The sequence below is a fragment of the Harmonia axyridis genome, chromosome 2 (assembly GCF_914767665.1).
Source record: "Harmonia axyridis chromosome 2, icHarAxyr1.1, whole genome shotgun sequence".
NCBI classification, from domain to species: domain Eukaryota; kingdom Metazoa; phylum Arthropoda; class Insecta; order Coleoptera; family Coccinellidae; genus Harmonia; species Harmonia axyridis.
This window is the reverse complement of record NC_059502.1, coordinates 24,540,032-24,556,183: the sequence shown is the minus strand read 5'-3', so window position 1 is coordinate 24,556,183 and position 16,152 is coordinate 24,540,032. Positions and strand designations below refer to the sequence as shown.

General features: G+C 34.2%; 1 protein-coding gene across 11 annotated transcripts in view; it reads right to left on the bottom strand.

The window, feature by feature from the left end:
• The window catches only part of LOC123673761 (rap guanine nucleotide exchange factor 2), an 85,741-nt gene extending 70,873 nt beyond the window's left edge, over window positions 1–14,868 (bottom strand). For 3 of the 11 annotated variants that reach the window (XM_045608415.1, XM_045608417.1, XM_045608421.1), the window contains exon 1: window positions 12,875–13,206. The gene's annotated coding sequence lies outside the window, so the exon portion shown is untranslated. Of the gene's footprint in view, window positions 1–12,596; window positions 12,774–12,874; window positions 13,209–14,663 lie in introns of those variants that run through there. The other 8 variants (XM_045608416.1, XM_045608420.1, XM_045608423.1 and 5 more) reach the window with 5 other exon arrangements.
• Between the last annotated feature and the right edge of the window lie 1,284 nt (window positions 14,869–16,152).

Below are 16,152 nucleotides of genomic sequence, written 5' to 3'. Positions count from 1 at the left end.
CGGGTAAGGAAAATTTAATGACAAAAACGAGATTTCACAACGAAATAGTTTTCTATTGATATTAATATTGTGTTTCTTCACATGACGAAATATTTTCGCGAAAAGTGGAAATAATAGATATACATACTTAAAATATTGCAAGATCTGCTCATTTGTTCAACGTTTTTCGATGAATTATTGGACGTATCCGAAACAACCACCATACGGTCAGAGTCACCAAACAGGAAAATTGTGGGCTAGCAAAAAAAAAATTTCCCAATTGCAACCGCCCATTTCCTCTGGATGGAACCAGTTGCAACAAAATTACCCACTCGTTTCGTGCGTAATTGCGCTATTACTTTGCGTCCCCCAGGCTCCGTCGGCTCATAGAATAACCATATACATTCGCATCTTGCTCAACGGAGGCGCCCGTACATGTGTGGGGACCTTCGAAGACTTGTACGGCGTTGCCAGATTTATTTTTCGGATAATAGGGGAACTGGATTAGAAAACATTTCAGGATAGAACTGGTGTCCAGTCAGGAGCTCTTGAGCACCCGATCATTCATGCGCCTATTATGTCCTTGAAGTAAAGAAATGTTCAGATATTAGGCCAATTGAAAAGTCCCCGGTCTGATGCACAGATGGCGGCGCTAGTATTAAATCCATATGATTTTCAGTTAGTACCAACCTTCAAACAATACGTGTCAAAATTTGAAAGCAATCCGACCATTAGTTTGTGAGATATTGCGTTGTGAGTGTAGCTCCTTTGTTATTCGAAAAAAGATGGAAATACTGCTTTTTGAAGGGAAAAATACAGCTGAAGCAAAATCTTGGCTTGATGAAGAGTTTCCGGGGTCTGCACCAGGAAAACCAACCATCATTGATTGGTATGCTAATTTTAAACGTGGTGAAATGAGCTCCAAAGACGGTGAACGCAGTGGACGCACAAAAGAGGCTGTCGCCGAAGAAAAAATCAAAAATGTTCACAAAATAATTTTGAATGACCACAGAGTGAAGTTGATCGAGGTAGCAGACATTGTGAAGATATCATCTGAACGTGTACATTCACATATCATTCACGAATATTTGTACATGAGAAAGCTTTGTGCAAAATGGGTGCCGCGCCAGCTCACAATCGATCAAAAGCAACAACGTGTTAATGATTCTGAGCAGTGTTTGAAGCTGTTTAAGTGCAATAAATCTGAATTTTTGCGTCGATATGTGACAATGGATGAATCAACTTTCTGTTATACCGTTAATAGACTACTACTTTCTCATTTCAAATGTCACATCCAGTATATTATTGCATCATTATATAGATTATTCTGCTTATTTGATGTCAATTTCAGAAATATGCTAGAACTAGGGTAAAAACTCAGCGGTTCATGGGATTCTTATGAAAAAAATTGTTGCGACGAGGACTCACATTTTGGAATATTTCTGCAGAAAAAGATTTTCGGAAAACCGTTTTTAATTTTCGATCCTGTCAATACGTGATATTAAATGATTATTTGTGATTTTGACCAAAAATGTACAGGGTGTTTATCATGACGTTGGACAACTCATATTCATCAAAACTTAAGATTTTCAAATTCTACGTATAGAGAGAGGAGAGTTCATTATAATGAATTGAGTATTACATATGTTATCAGTGTTTTATGAATGATTGTAACATCGTTATTTACTTCGAAATATTGTTGATATAGTTAACACGGGTTTGGAAACAGAATTCCGAAATTTAAATGAGAATTGATTGAACGCGATTTACGATTCTCAAATTTCATCATATAAAATAGATCCTTTTATTAATTCATTAATAGATACCAATAAAGAACATTTCACCACGATCTACAGCGATCTTACAACCATTTATAAAAACCTTGAAGCAATGAGAAGATATAAAAAACTCCAGTGTGATTTTTGCAGAATTTTCTCATAAATGTATGTTAACAGTAGTTCTTCTTCAAAAATTGTAAAAATGGCAACATCGAGAGCGTTCGAAGACGTGATTCACCCGTGGGCGCCCCCTGGCAAAAGAGGGTTTCACCAATTCGCGATGCCATTTTCGACACGCCGATCTTTTTATGGGTATTCGCAATGATCTAGATTGAATTGAAGGCAGCAAAACCTGATTAAATTTAGAAAAACTCAGAGGAGGCGTCGTCGATCTTCTGAATGTCCGGAGAATCGATAACCTTGAATGTTTATTAGTCGATGCTAAAATAGACGACTTCGGAGTGGTCTCTATCAGTCAGGGATGCCTAAATTTACTTCGAATATAATTTACAACCTTTAAACAAAAAAGGTTAAATTGAATTGACAGCTATAATATAACACCTTCAAAATAAGTATTTTGCGATAGTTTATGGAACCCAGTGGCGGATGGTGCGGAAGAGCTGTGAAGCTTGAACATTGATTCAGATAAAACAGTATATTTTGTAATGAATTGAACCGCTTGAAACAATATTTTAGAATAAGATAACTTCCTTAACATCCATACGATTTCAATAAAACAAATCCTAAAAGTTGTTCCAAGGTGATTTTATTCCAACCGTAATAACTGAAAAATATACTGAAATCTGTGCACTAATTTCGGAGATAAGCGTGTACAGGGTGGTCAAATTTCGATGTTTTAGCACTAGAACTTTTAAACCAGAGGAGAACAAGAGAAGTATCCATTTTTGACCGCCTTCTTTTGTGTTCGAGTTATAAGCGAAAATTGGAAATATCGAAAAAATCTCCGTCAATATTGATAATAGAGTTCTCAAATTAACACATCATAGAGGAACTTTTTTACGTAGAATCCAGTGGCGTGCTCGTATTTTTAACAAGGTTTTTGATTACTACGCTGTGAACCAAAGTTATGTCTTTTTTTTTAATTGGAACACTAGATTTCTGTCTCATTTTTTGAAAGCTTAATGTTTCCTTATTTAAAAAATATATACGAATAACTTATAGTTATAGTATACTTTGTATAAATAATGGAAAATGGTCAAAAACCTTTTTTCATCTGAAAGTCTCAATATTTCTATTGTTTCAAGTGTTGATGTGAATTTTTACAATTTCAATTAATGCGTTGTTGAAGCGTGTATTGTTTCATTATAATCAATGGCCGTAGTTTTAACTTTTCAAAAGTCAAAAGATAACAGCTTCAATAAGTGACATATCTTCCCTTGCATCTTCCCATATAGCGGTCTATACGAAACCTCTTATTGGAAAATCCTGTAGAAGATAACTAGAAGAAACAATGCAGAAAGCAAGCTATTTCTGAACCAAAGTCAATGCAAATAGGTCTTGAAGTTTATAACGAAAATTCATAAACGTAGGTGAATGTGAACTTGGGAGATTACTTTTTTTATTTCCTTGAAGGTTTATTATTGCCTATTTCCCTTGTCTCACTTAATTTTCACCAATCATAAACGCGCATTTTTGAATTAGAAATAGTTTCTTGATGGAAAAACTGTATGGCAGCACCTGTCAGCACTTTTTTCGAGTTTATCCGCGGCAAAACTTGACAACTTTTTTTTACTAAAAATTATAATACTTTGATGACATGTAATTATGGTCTCATGAAATAGTCTTGTCAAATAACACTCGGGTATCTAATTTCTCCTGTGAAAAAATCGAAAACCACAATGTCAAGTAATATTTTTTTGATAAAAAACATTCGTGCACGTGCAAAAATCATCCTCTTTCGATTCGGATTTTTGTTGCCACCAGCGCTCATGCTTCTGGTTAAAATATTACTTAGCAACGTGTTTTTTCGATATTTTCGGAAAAATTTGATTCCCCTATGATATTATCTATGAATATAATACAGTGCGCTTCAAAATTATGGAACAAATTAATTTTCTCAGAAGAAAAATATTTGGCAACATAGGTCAATTTTTGTTTCACTTTACCAAATTTGTATGCCTTTTTGAAGGATTTTTGTTGCACCCTGTGCCATCTCCATCAACCCTCTAGATTTTTTGAATATAGAAAGTGGGTCATGTGGTACTTTTTTGGCAAGGTCTTTGTATCTTCTTTACAGACGTGCAGAAATTTTCAAGAAAAAAATTTTTTTTTTGAAAAATTTGAAAAATTAGTTAGTTATTGGGGATAGCACAGGGTGCAACAAAAATCCTTCAAAAATACATACAAATTTGGTAAAAGTAAAACAAAAATTGAACTGTCCCAGGATTTTATTGCCAAATATTTTTCTTCTGAGAAAATGAATTTGTTCTATAATTTTGACAAGCACTGTATCTCAAAAGGTAACTACCGTGCCGTGCATTTGCAATCCAAATCCGGGTTGAAAAACGGCCTAATCAAAATACCATCGACAACAGGTCTAACCGAACTTCATCCAACTGTATCGCATAACAAACCGAAGATTGAAACTCTTTGGCATAACTGAATTCCGGTCTTCATCTCGAGCAAACAACCAAGTAGAATGTTAGTAGGTCGTGCGGACCGATTTAATCGAATTTTTTTCCGTAGCGAATGCAGCTGCCGAGAATTCAGTACTTGAAACGATTAAATTCGGTACCAAATCCAGCTCTTCAGGACCAGTAAACTGATGGCATTTTTGATTTTTGTAACTGTAGGAGCTGCTCTGGAAAATTTTCTTTCAACAGGAGCTGAAGATGCTGACGTTGATAAAAAATCCTTGGCTATTTTGGCCAAGTTTGGAAAGATATTTCTCTAATTCTGTGATTATTCCGTTCATTCTTCCACATCTTGTAAAACAAAATCGTGCGAGAATATATCAGAAACGCACAGTTTCCATGGTTGTATTTTATTATTATATGTTGGTACTCCGAACTTTCCGCCACGGCTTTATCTGTCAATTCATCAATTTGCCTTAAAGAAATCAGTTCTGCCAACCAACATTTTTTAATGCAAAAATCACTAAATGATATTTATGGAAATATTTCATTAATTTCAAATAAAATGCAAAGAATTAGAGAAAATAATGTATAATACTCGTACAGAAGGCTCATTCTACCACTCGTTCATTCCAAAACTCGCCACTTCGTTGCTCGTTTTTGAATTTTGAACTCGTGGAAGAATATCAATGCCTTCTGCACTTGTATTATAAATAACTATTCTAAAACTACCAAAATATACCAATAGATTTCATAAAAATTTGAGAATAAGGAATCCCCTTATTTAGGCTAAGCGCGCACGATATTGCAGAAATATATACCGTGAGACGCGAGCATATCAAGCTCAAGTAATATCAAGTAGCTTTATATCAAGTCAAGCAATAAATACCTGAAATCAAGTCAAGCTCAAATATGTAATTTTTCATGCACGAGCTTGATTTTCAATCAAGTAGTTTGTTGAAATGTCAAGCAACTTCGATTGATGAATCCCTAATGACATCATAATACACTGCGCAAAAGAATTAACGCACATTATGGAAATCTCAAATTTATTCTACAACTGAAGGTGTTCTCAATGATAATTATTTTTGTCAGAATTATGCATGCATATGTTATCCACTTTCAACGTTTTTCTTCAATACAGATGTTTTTTCCCAGCAGGAATAAAAAAAGATGAGATTATCAGATTTTGAATGTATTGGCCCCATTCTGAAATCAGTTGTTCTCGATCAATTCTAGTGATCAATAGTTTTTCTTTCGTTTGATTTTCTACACTCGATCGCTATGCAACGCGAAACACGCAATTTGACCCAAGAGGAATGTGCCCAAGCGGTAGTTTGGCGAGAAGAAGGGTGGACAATGGACATACACAAGAATTGCAGAATCATCATATTCTCTGAGGCGATTTCTTATTGTCTGAGTGCTAATTTGCACCCCATGAGTTTGCTCAAGCTAATTTTGAAGGAGGCGAGCGGTTACAGACCGTTGTCTCAACGAAGAAACTCTCAAATAACGTTCTTGAATGGCAGTTGTTACCCGTGGTCTACCCTGTCCTGGTCTTCGGACATTCATACCTGTCTCCCTGAATCGCTGCAACATTCTGGACACACTTGTATGGGAAACTCCAAACCTTTCTGCAATTCTTGTGTATGTCCACCCTTCTTCTCGCCAAACTACCGCTTGGGCACATTCCTCTTGGGTCAAATTGCGTGTTTCGCGTTGCATAGCGATCGAGTGTAGAAAATCAAACGAAAGAAAAACTATTGATCACTAGAATTGATCGAGAACAACTGATTTCAGAATGGAGCCAATACATTCAAAATCTGATAATCTCATCTTTTTTTATTCCTGCTGGAAAAAAACATCTGTATTGAAGAAAAACATCGAAAGTGGATATCATATGCATGCATAATTCTGATAAAAATAATTATCATTGAGAACACCTTCAGTTGTAGAATAAATTTGAGATTTCCATAATGTGCGTTAATTCTTTTGCGCAGTGTAATTCAGATTTCATATATCCCTACATAAAGTTCTGTGGTTTCCAAGAGTGCAATTGAAGAATGAATGAAAGATCCCTCGAAAGCATTTCTGCCAAGTAAAAAGGTACTTTTCTCGATTAAAAACTTGTTTAACAAACACATTAAGATCTGACCGAGGTTATGACTTTCTGAAGAAATCTTTGAAAACGAAGGAACTAATTCCATTAAGTAGAATAGAATCATGGTTTTCTCGATAATACACAAAATCGAGCACAAAATTAAAATTCAAGGTTGTACAAGAAGAAACTGGCTCGATACATAAATTACACACAAATCTGGTTCACATTATATCAAAATGGGTGAAAAATGAGAGTTTTCGATACAATTGATCCACTTTACCAGGTTAGCTAGCAAAATTCTCGATCGTAAAAAAAAAGGAAGGTGACGAAAAAGACAGCCTCCAGACATAAATTACACATAATTCAGTAGTTTGTTTCATCAGAATCGAGTAATAAATAACTGAATAAACATATTTATCCACAGTTCTGCAAGCTTGTCAGACATAGAAAATAAGGATTCTACACATAATTAGTTACATATATGGCTTTGAGAGAATGTACCCAAAATGGTTATCTAAATGTGGGTGATGAGAATGTCGAAACTTCTGATCGTTTCTCCTCCTAGGAATATTGTGCCGTTCAGAACTTATAAATTGACCCCTGTAAACGTTTAGATGTAATGATAGGCTGAATTCGAATCCCATGGTTATTTGCATAATAATTTCGAGAAAGGAAGTTCCTACACTTATTGAATGATAAATTAGATGAACCGTTAAATAATTACATCCATGATATACAGAATGATCAGATTGAAACAGAACAAAAAGTACCCTGTAATAAAGAAGCCTTTGTTTAAAACTCAAGCAAAGGTCGTTATTTTTTTTGAGCCGAGAAGTGTTATCTATTGCTTCATCTTTCTCATGTTCTAGGAAATAGAAAACTTTTTTCTTCGACAGTATTTTGTTGGATACTCATCATTGCCAATTGTTGAATACGCATGCTAGGTTCTAAATGAATATGAAGAATATAAATTAATAATAGGTTATGTTATTAATTTCATGATATGGAGATTACTAAGATTTACGTAAAAGGCTCTAGTGGGAGTAAGTTATACTTTTACTCACCGGTGTGAAAATAGCAAACTTAAATCCTAAATAAAATTTGAGTTTTCCTTTTGAACACGAGATAGAGAAACAGCAGAAAATGAGACGAGAGTTCTGCAAGAAAGATCAAAAAATCGGAGATAAAATCTAACTTTTCTATATCAACCCAAAAATATGTATTATTATATCAAATTCTCCACAATATAAATAAAGCTGATTATAATCATGAAGCCATAAAGGATATAACAAGGATAACTAGGACTTTTATGAATTGAGAAATCTTCAGATCCTCGTTTAGATCAAGGATAAGAAATTTGAGCAAATTCATCTGATGGGTGCGTTGGATTTGGTCATGAGATTTTAGCACTTGGAAGCATCAAAGCGAAATATTCACAAAAATACAATTATGTTCAACCCTCAGTTCAACTCTCGGTTCAACCCCATATTACATATACATTCACTAGTACATCTTGAGGAGACGGTTGTGAAAATAGCAACGGTTTCAACGCGCCTCCGGGCGCACAGTAACTGGCGATTCCAAAGCAAAAAAGGGATCACCATCACATGGTTTTTAGCGTATCAGTCAAACTTTGACATCCATTCATTTCCCCTCAGGCGCTCCTGCGATGACCAAGCTCTGTACGGTGTACGAAGTTGTACATTCACATTATTTTTTTTTCTCTTTACGAAGCAAATAAGTAGAGGGCAGCAATGTACGACGACTCTCACAAAATTATAGTTCTGCCTCCTTTGTTATGATTTTTGGTAGGTTTTTTCACGAATATTTTGAAGATATATCAGTGCTTCGTACAAAGTACATATCATTTTTTTCTGTGAAAAACGAAAACTAACCAAAATTTTGTTTTGTCATTCACAAATTCAAAATATTTACTTTCTTCCATGCAGATTATTGTTTAAAGAAATTTTGTCAGAAACCCCTAAAAATCGGTGATTTTTAAGAACAAATATCTCTAATTTCGTTTTGAACTGAGCATCCATATGATGTTCCCTCTCAAGAATTATTCAGTTCTCAAAAACCCATAGTCGGGTCGTAGGCAGGGTACAAGGAAACTTGGAAATAGTATAGGTAGATGTGGTTGAACCTCGGGTTGAACCTCCTAAACCGCTACTGAATCCCGTGCTAGCCAAACAGTTTACGCATGATGCAATATTTTCATTTCACGTCATTTTCATTATCATAATTCAAACATGTTCTTTTAATTTTTCTTGAGTCTAAACGCGAATATTGTCCTATTGCCCCATAGCGATAGAGTATAAGTCTCGGTATAAGTAATATTCAAGATATTTGTGCTTAAAGATAAGGATCCCATATAGCCTTCACGCAATTGTCACGAGTTTTGTTAATAATTCAAATAAATTTCATGTTATAGGATTTTCAATTTGGAAATGATACTTACGTCGGTAACAATATTGAATATTTATTTGAAGACTGATGTTGATTAAGTATAGACACACAAAATTTGTGAGATATATAGCGCCAGAAATAATTACTCCTAGTAATTCACCTCGTAATTTACCCATTACATTTTTCAATACCTTTACCAGTGGCTGACCATGACTCTACGAAGGTAAAGAACTTTGTTATCACTTTAGATGGAAACGAATTTTTGGTCGCCATTTCAAAATTTCTCATAGCAAACTTCAGATTTTCTAGATATATGCGCAAACGCAAAATTTCCAAAATTACTCAATATTTCTGTTTTAATTATCTAATTTTGATGGAATTTTTGGTATAGGTACGTGCTCAATTTGGAATATAAGAATTTCAGCTTTTTCCAATAGAAGGCGTGACACCTAGAGAACTTCTCCGTAGGTAATAGAATTGTATAAAGAATATTCACCATACAATGGTAATAGTGTTATAATGCCAAAAATCACGTAGTGTGTTGGGCAGATTTTTGAGGAGCCAAGGACGAGAAAGCATAGTACCTTCAACGCCTATTGGCATAGGAGTTCCAATTAAAAAAAAATTATATGATGGTGGTTTTTTCAAACGAAAATTATTATTGCATTTAGAGATCAATTATAAAAATTAAAGAGCTCTCTTAAAATCCTCTGCACGGCAGAAAAAATGAAAAGTTTTATGACTTTTAAAGTTGAATCCGAGGTTGAATCAATGGTTCTAAACTTAATGCGACTTGAGTGTTTTAACTTAAATTAGTATGAGCAATATTTGAGATATGGAATGTTCCTGATATCTTGTTTCAAGGTACGAATCCTTTAAAGGTGCCTATTCTCGAACCGACGACCTGTCGGTCAGAACTGCCGATTTACGGATCGTCAGTTTTCTCTGCACTCTGCTGATGCGATCATCAGATCGAGTCTTTTAATCTTGTCAGTACCGAACGATGGTTAAACACACATGGAGGAAAACCCACCGATCTAATCGACAGTGTTCGACCTGTTTATTATTTTTTTTCAAAATTTGTCTGTTCCGAATGAAACAAATCTGAATTGAACTGGTAGGTATAGTGAATTTCATGATTTCCGTCAGATTTTCGACTGTCGGATGTCGTTCTTCAAGTTCGGTCCTTTGATTCAATGTGTATCCCATGTCAGATTTTCATTTTTAGATTAAATCGACAGGTGAGTGAATAGTAACCTTAGGCTTTATGTTTAAAGTTTCTATAAATACTTCTCATTAAATAGGTGAAGATCAAAATAGCGTGGAGGACAAATAAAAAACTTAAAATTGAGAAAATGCCTCCAAACAAAAGTTACGGCAGCTGCAGACATAGAAAGCGATCATTTCACACATCGTTTATTATGTTCTACACAACCTACTGCACCACAACAATATATTGAACTTCTTATCTCTTCCACCCACCATCTAGTTTTTCTATCTACAAGCATTCTGTTGGTTCTCGGGTGACATAAGTGTTGCAATGCAATTAGTATCGAATATGATAAGGCATTTGGCCTTAGCAGCTGTTGAAAATATCTTCGTTTCAATTCACACCGCGGCAATTTCATACTATGGCCCGGGGGAAGTAAATTGGAAATTAATAACCACCCATGGGATATTTTGTGACAAATCGATCAACCCTCGGATCAACCCCTTAATGAGTGAAAACTCAATTGGATAGAAGCGAGGATAGAAGAGGGGTTGATATTCCCGAAAAATTCCAAATGTACCTAGACATTTCAATCACAATTTGATTCATTTCACTTAGACTTCGGCATAAGGAAATATGTATAATGTTAATCTCATATTAAAAACTTTTCATCCTCGCACTTATCCATTTGCACATTTTAATGTTTTAAAATTCTATGTCAGAGAAAAAATTCCTCAATAGCGAATAACAAAAAAAGAACATTCCACTATTAAAAACTATTGGTATTCCACAAGGAAGTGTTATAGGGCTACTAATATATCTGAGAGGTTGACAAAACGTTCGACAAATCGCCATTTCAAGTAACAGTATGCATGCACTGAATTGTATATTCAAGAAAATTCATTCATCTGAATAATATGGTTTTAAAGTGAAGATTATAAAGCCTAACTGGTATTCATTCAAGGTTTCAACTAGTAGCTTAAATATCCTTTATGATTTTATGAGTATAATGTCCATATACTGTTCCCAAACATAAGGCTTCAAACCTCGCTTCAAACTCAAACTAAAAAAGAAACCAATATACCTAATTATCAATCCTTGTAGCAGGAATTTTCCTCGGAATTTTCTTTTTTAACTCTTAAATGAGACATCCCGTCAATCCTTAATTTTTCAAGAAATAGTTATAATTATTCGTTTAACTTTGCTTCAATTGTCAGTATGATTTCAATAATTATGAGTTATGATTGAGTTTTAATCCTCTCAAACTATTTGTCTTTCCAATGTTGGTAGAGATTAATTACGAAAGTGGTTGCAACTCAAGAGAACTTATGATAATTTCTTATTTATAGATTCCAACAAACATTTATCTTATTTTTCACATTGAATTAGAAACCTTAAATTTCACTTACGAACCATTCAATCTTTCCTGTCATACAGATCCGAAATTCACAGAAATATTCAAATATAGTCTTGACAAATGAACAAAGAAAGTAGGAACCGGAAGGAAAATTAGCCAATTAATTAATTAAAATACAACAGGAAGTTCGTACGAAATATGATGTCCGCAAAAATATTAAAATTAGGATGTCAGCAGGCCTTGTTGAACCAATTTATCAATGAAATTTTATCTATTCTGAAAAATTAAACACATCGTGTTCGTGTATGTGAGTATTCAACGAGGTATTCAAGTTATGGGAGATTATTTTTGAACTATTCTCGGAATAATGGTAGGACCGAGGGTAGGAATGAAAAACTTACTGAATAGTATTTGAGGAAATAATAAAATATCACATTCTATTGTAATCTGAATGGAATCCGTCATGATTGTTCGCATTGAAATTAAGTAGGTAATAAACAATAAGATTTTCTTAAATATGATTTACAGAAAACAATTGTAAAAACCTTAAAACATCTCAAATCAGCATTTCAAGTGCAATTTGAGGTCAAAAAATGTATTGCTCCAAGATAAGAGAAGGAATTTGTTGCCATGAAATTTATCAGTTGGTTACGTACAATTCCAGTTTGAAAGCAATTAGGTACTCTTTCGATATCAACCACAAGGTGACAATTAAATTGGCAAATAAACCGTCGTTCAGGGAAAAATGGATTAACAGCTAGTTAACTGAGAAACATGCTAAACCAGATAATGTTTCTCATAACGAGATTTCAAAAAATTATTGCTGTAGCTTTAAAGTACAAAAGAACTCGAGATACAGTGAGTGCAACAAAATTAAATGGAACGTTATAGGTTCACTTGACCGTTGTAGAATATTTTACCTGATAAGTTCCGCAGTAGGTACCATTGTTGCAAAACTCTCATTGTTTACACTCAGGTGTTTTAAGAGGCATTCACGTAGACGACAATCTATCGAGCAACACAGAAATACCTATATCAATGAATTTGAAATTCAAATAATTACACCTGACAGAAACCACTTTATCTCTACCCTCAATGCCATTAGGTAAACATTTCCTGCTCTGTTATTGGTACTTGCATGCATAATCAACAAGAAAACTATCCTTACAACTTCTCACGTCGTTTACTCCCATGAAACTAGAGGAAGCTCACTTTCTGAAAACTTTGCATTTTCCCAGCATCCACAATCCAAATAATATTGTGATTCCAACACTTGCACACTTTAAATCCACAAGCACAACAGAACCGTAAGAATGCACTGAAGAGACGAGTTGATATTTCCGTTTTTCGTAACGACTTTACGATGGTAATTAGTGTCGTCTTCTCTTCTTCTTCGTAACAGTTTGCTAAACCATTGACACAGATTGAATTAATCGACGATCTTACCTGCACGAAATCTATGATGAAATTCAGGACACAGAGAACTATTCATCCACAATGGCTCTCGACCCCCAACTGCATCACAAATATAAACAAAGCACGAGGCACAGGCACACACGCTAGTACGACAGGTGGAAGGTTTCAACAGCAAGCTCGACAACGGACGGTCTTGAAAATAACGAACAAAACGCTTCGCATTACGTACGCGGTTTTCAAGGTAACCGTGTAAACCATAGAATCGAAGATCGCGGACAGGGGTTTATCTAATAATTATAATACGCTAGTTGCCTCGCGTCGGATGATGCAGCTCTGTTGACTGCTGAATCGTCGTCGACTGTGTCTTTGTAGACCACAAATTTGTTGAGTCCCTGACGCTGGGAACCTGTCAGGTGGTGGTGGTGGTAGTTATACCTGCGTTGGATGTGACTTCCTGACAACACATTCTGGTTGTTTTTCGAATGAATAATTGTCAAGGCATTGTGGATTAGAATGAAATTGGCTATTCCGATCTCAGAACAGGAAAGTCGCGTAGAAAAGTAGTAAGAAATGGATAAAAACTGTAATCATTGCGTTTATGAAATTGAGAGTTTGGTTAATTGTTACAAGTGAAAGACTCATAATACACACAAAAGTAAAATTTGACTCCAAAACTTATAGAAAGTGAAAAGAAATTGAATACCTTCAGCTAATATAAAATACTAAGCAAATTATACTTTTATTATATCCTCAACAGTATGAAAGAGAATCATATATGTACCTGCATCACACAACATCCGAATAACACGGCAAATATATTATATTGAGTATCCAGAACTAATTTTCTTATAATTTTATTATTGACGGATATAATGATATTTTTATTTGATTCTTGGAATTTATACCCCATTATGTAAACTGTAAAAATTTCATGGTTTTGACCAAATTGGGTATTTTATACATTATACCTACATAAAACAAATTTGATTAGCTACACTACTTTCAATTTAAGTACTACTGTACCGATTTTTATGATCTTTAGTTTCATGAATTTATCTCCTTTCGAATAGTATAATAACGACCAAAACATCGAAATTCCAACAAAAAAATTGAAATTGAAAAATAAGGAAACTATAGACTAGTTACGACGTTTTCCATAAATTTTGAAACATCTAGAACCCAAAGAATTTATCACCAACATGACCGATCTGGGTTCCTTGACATTATTTGACAGTAGCCAATAGCCATTAGGAGAGATAATATTTCAGAGTTTGAGAATGAAAGTTAATATCATATATTGAATTGAACTGCTGCAGCCGTTACTATTTTGGTAGTTGATCATGAAATAAGTTCGGAACTGCACCATGAAGGTAAACCTCAAAAAATATATAACTTGTTCCGATCAAGTTGATATCAGTTTGATGGGTTATGAGTTTAGGATTTCATTTGAAAATAAAATAATAAGTTTTTTTAAAAATTCAAATGTATTTATATCCATTGGAATTAAATTTGTAATCATTGCACGATCTTCATATTTTCGAAATTAATTGCATCATCGAATCAAAAGCCAAATATCAGGCTGATGCATGACAATGTCTGCTGGGTTCACTAAGATAAATATAGAGATAAAAGGATTGTATAACATGGTAGAATGAAAATTTTTATAAAATTGTTAACATATGAGTATAGAATTGTCCCGACCTACAGATTAAGACATACATCTGAGTGCGCTTAAACGATGTCGTTAGGATTCCACCCTATTGTCTCTTATCAATTTAAAGTCTAGACACTCAAGACTAAAATTTACATAGTAACTGACCTTTTCAACTCGGATCAATAGACGACTTGAAAAACTACAAACAAAGAACAGAAAAGTACTTGATCTCGATGAAAGATGAAACACTAAAAAACGAATGTGGAGCTGCACTTGAACTCTGTTTGCAAACACTGTTACACTATTTGTGATGCGAACGGAGCTAAGCGATAGAGACCGTATGTTTTTACTGGTTTTCGGCTTAGAACTGCACAATTCTCAATAATAATCGTAACAGAGGTGTAGATAAACGTTCATTATCGTAGTTATTCAGCTGATAAGTGAATATACTCGTTGGAAGTTCTGTAATAAGTCGTCGGCTTTGTTTTATTGAGATGTATGACCTAGTAATTCATTTTGTATTGAATTATCGCTTGCTTATGTATATTATCCGGTGTGTAGAGGTGGAACGGAAAAGTAATTGCTACAATAACAAAATTCGGTGAAGGAACCGGTTCAGCTGAATTTATCGATTTGGAAAAATATTGAGAAAAATACTGACTTGGCGTCAAAAAGCCTCTGAGCGCTTGTTAATCCATCCGCCTATTGCGCCTTTGGTGACCAAATATATCTTAATATTTATGAGATATGGTTTACCATGAAGTCATTGTTGTCGGTTAGGTAGTGGATGGAGGTTCTATGGATACAATCCTTTCGGAATTCGGCATGCATGTTGACGTGATTATTTCACATTTTCAAACTTAATTTCAACCCATGAAATATGTGGTTACGGAAATAATGATACTCTGCTCGAATTTCTATAATTCTGTTGATCAACATGAAATTAGGCATTTAGCCTAAATTGCCATGATACATATACACATACATTCCTCTCGGTTGGCAGTAAAGTATATTTTATGATTCAGATGAAGTTATCAACACGAAATTTTGCTCTAAGTTAATTAATTGTCTTGTAATATGGAAGGTGTTCCTAAATTCGAGGTACAAACGAAAAAGACGGATTTTTTGAATAATTGAAAAAAGTCCTATAAACATGGGCCTTCACAAACGCTTTGTTTTCAAGATACAGGTAGATGAGAATTGATGATTTTGAAGCTTTTTTCATAGCACTTTCCCTTCAAAACATTTTCAATTCAAATTTGGCATAGGTATTCCAATTTGAATTTTTCATTATGTGATATGCTTATTTTGAATGCAAATCTATCTACAGTATGATATTTTTTCTTCAACAGTGCCGCTTATTTCTCCCACAACTTGTTTTCCACTGGTATTTTAGAAAAATGTAAAAAGAAACTTCGGTCCAGTACTACACTTTTTGTTTTTTTTTAGTGTAATCGTATCTGCTACCGATTTCGTCAGAAAACTTCCAAACAATTCTCATGTAATTCTCAGGAAATTCCAAATCCTTATATGTATAAGAATCCAGTTAGTAAGCTGTGATGAATAGATTAATTATTATTATTAATTATTAACTTTCGGTATTATTAATTATTAATTTTTGGTACCTATTTACTCAATCTGTAGCGAATATTAA